The sequence below is a fragment of the Lepisma saccharinum genome, chromosome 1 (assembly GCF_977018435.1).
Source record: "Lepisma saccharinum chromosome 1, izLepSacc3.1, whole genome shotgun sequence".
Taxonomy (NCBI): domain Eukaryota; kingdom Metazoa; phylum Arthropoda; class Insecta; order Zygentoma; family Lepismatidae; genus Lepisma; species Lepisma saccharinum.
Window position 1 is genome coordinate 143,626,942 of NC_139229.1, and position 3,733 is coordinate 143,630,674.

The following is a 3,733-nucleotide window of genomic DNA, read 5'->3' on the forward strand; positions in this document are numbered from 1 at the left end:
TCAGTACACACTGTACGAAACGGGAAAAAAACCAACAAAAAAACAACCTTGTGCTGGATATTCACTCATCTGCTGGATTGCGTAAGCCCCCTTAAGGATATAATAAATAATAATTATTATTTTGGAATAAAATTGTTTTATTATTATGAAATTTTGATTATTATTGTATAATTATTGTTATTATTTCTATTATTCAAATTTCTGGCGACACCCATGGGAACAATTATGAATGAACCCTTCCCGAAATTTTTTCCTGCCTACGGCCATGGACCAAGGTTGCACATAACGGTAGAGAAGGGGAGAAAGTGAGTGGGTGGAGGAAAGCAGTGTATATAGCTTAAGTATTCATTGGAACGCCAGTTCGGTTACTTTGACACAGCTCGAGAGGAAGTCGACCGGATGCGTATCTTGTTTCCAGCCAGCATCGGTTTATCTAAAAAGCGCTGTTGTCACTTTTACCTGCAGTGCCTAGACATCCATTCATTCACTGCGACGTTATACTCCCAAGATCTCCATATTGTATTTAAAAAAATGCACAACACAATAACACAACCTCACGTTCACAAATCTATAAAGAAACTGAATGGCAATATCTCATTTACTCCATGTGGACTTGACAAATACTGTCAGTTCTTAGATGGACGCTATTTGTAGGAAGGGTTTGAGGGGAGGATTTACTGGGCTCCATGTGGACTTGACATATGGTTGTCAGAGGGAAACTTATCTTTGAAGTAAAGTGATGTTCCAATGAGGATTGGAACTATCCTGCTGACAATGGAGTGCAGTAGCGTACGCAGGATTTCATCAAGGGGGCTGTTATTTCTAAAACTTTTTTCTAAATTCACATTACCATTGTTTTATTATACTCTAATTAAATAATAATAATCACAATTAATTAATAATACTTATAATTAATTAATTAGCTGAATTAATACTAATAATACTACAAATACCACTACTACTACTATTAAGTAGTAGAGATCTACATAAATATAGTATTTATGAAAACAATAGAACGAAATTACTTTCTAGTCATTCGATTTTTATCAAATCCTGGGAGCATTTTTTTGTCTCTTTGTTACGAAATAATTGTCTGGTCAACGAGGTGAGACATTTCAATGGTGAAGAAGATCCATAAATACAAGAAAATATATTAAAATAAATTGAAATAATCAAAGTATGGAACTCATCCAAGGAGCTGCGGTGATCTGGTCGGTAGAGCGTCTGACAAGTGACAATCACGCGGAAGATCCGGATTCGATTCCCGAAATTGGTTGAATATTTTCCGGCTTTTCCCCCGAATAAAGGTCTTCGATAATTCACATCTGGATTATCTCGCTGTTCTTACCAACAAAACATTTTACAATAGTTAAGCTTATTGTCGTTTTAATAATTGTCTAGTCAACAAGGTGAGACATTTTAAAGAGAGACATTCAAACGAGCTGTGGTAAACAATATAATGGGAAGATGAATTGGTGACTGTATTCTTGTCCGCCTAGCCTTTGTCTATACGTTAGCCTCTTACAACGTACCAATAACTTTATTTAGTTAATTCTCATTGTTCACACACAAAAAAAAAAATACATGTTCGTTGAACACTGGCGTACGTAGAGGGGTGGCCGACGGTGTTCCAGCCCCTACCGAAATTTTGATAAAATCAGAATTTTCAAATAAAAATCCGTTAAGAACTTTAAGAAAATCAAAATGTGTAAATGCGAAACCTCTTTTAAAGTGAATCCCGATTACCATTTTTGTCTTTGAATACAATTTTAATAGACTGAAAAGCTCCAAAAATACGAAATATTTTATTATGCATACTGCCCTCCAAATCGAAGCCATTTGCTATTCACATTTACTATTCCAGCCCTCCCGAAAAAATAATCCTGCGTACGCCAGTGTGTTGAACATTGTTGCAACTGAGATAGAAAAAAACTTTTTCTCTTTTAAATCATAGTTACCCTAACCTAACCTCATAAACTCGTGTTTATTTTCAAGGCATTACTCTGAAAGACGCGTGTGTTTGGAATGCTGTGCTTTTCTCCATGCTGCATGGAAATAATAACTCAAATTATTATTATATTATTATTATTAGTAGTAGTAGTAGTAGTAGTAGTAGTACTAGAAGTAGTAATAGTAATATTATTGTCCCAGATCTTTGACTGTGAAAAATTGGTCATTTAATTTTTTTCAGCATTTTTCATAATATTTCACAAGCTCAAGGGGGGGGGTTTAAACCCCGTAACCCCCCCTTGCGTACGCCACTGATGGGGTGTATTCCACAGAATGTCCAAAGGATATCGAAAAATTATGCACATAATATTCGTGAAACATCCTTCTGTATTTCATATGGATGTTCCCTCACACATAGGCATGGGCAGACCCTCTCATTAGGGGGGGACAAAAGAAAAAACTCATTTTATCTCACTGTTTTAGTTTCATTGCATTGATGAGTATACACACACACACACACAAACACACACACACATACACACACACACACACATACACACACACACATACACACACACACACACACATACACACACACACACACTCAAATATATATATGTACCAACATATAAGCACCATAACGAATAACAATAAATTGTCTCTGAAATGTGCCGCGTTCCTTTTCCTCCAAACAATTATGTTCATGAACTTAAGACAAAACTGTTTAGCAGCAAGAATCTGAAGTACTTAGTAGTGGTTATAACTTCTCTCCCTAGTAATTTACAATGCATTACAGAAAAGAAGAAAATTGCGAGCGAAGCGAGCAAGTAAATGTCTAGATCCAAATTTTTGCAAACTGAAAGCAATATTGATTTAATATGGCACCAAACATTTCACAAGGCACCATACAATTTTTTTAAAATTTAGATCGTTCGGCGCCCATGGCCAACTCCCGCTGCCCCCTAGCTACGGCTCTGAACTTGACAAGACTGTATAGAAAAGCAGATATATTGCGAGCAAAAAAATTTTACGAAATTTATTTTTAATTGATTAGCATTTTATATCGAGGGGTGCAATTGCCCCTTTGTGTCCCCCTGTAGGTGCTTTTGACCGTCTGGAAAAAATAATGCAAGAAAGACGTGAAAACTAATTCCATCTTGAGTATCTCTTGGTCCTGCTACTCTTAGATTCTACTAGTCTTGCTTTCTTTTACCTCAATGTTTGTCCTCTAGAATTGATTTTCGTCCAAGGTTTGAGAGGGGCAATGTCTATATATATATACATCTTAAAATAAAGTATACATTTCACACGTATAATTTGATTTCAGTCATAGTAATTTACATTAATGCGATAATTTCAAATTTAAGTGGTGTTTTTTGAGGGGGCAACACTATTATTGGTGTAAAATGCTCCATGGAAAAATACCTTGCTGGTCCTTCCGTGGAAAAATCTCCGGAAGACCATGATTAGGGGGGCAATCGTCCCTCCTTGCGCACGCCTACGCCCTGACATGAATATCCAAGGGAATCCAATGGATGTTTACTGGATATTCCTAGATATCTGTTGCATATCCAGAACTTCTGCATGAATATCCAAAGTATATCCATTAGATGTCCCCTGGTGATGAAGCATGAGGACAGTGGAGTGATTAGAGGTAGGGACTTCCATAAAATATCTATCACTGATAGAATTACTCAAGTAGAAGTTGACTTTTACATTACTCTCAAAAGCTATTGAAAACTGGGGTATGAAACACACAAATCACAAATAAGTTTGCTTGCAT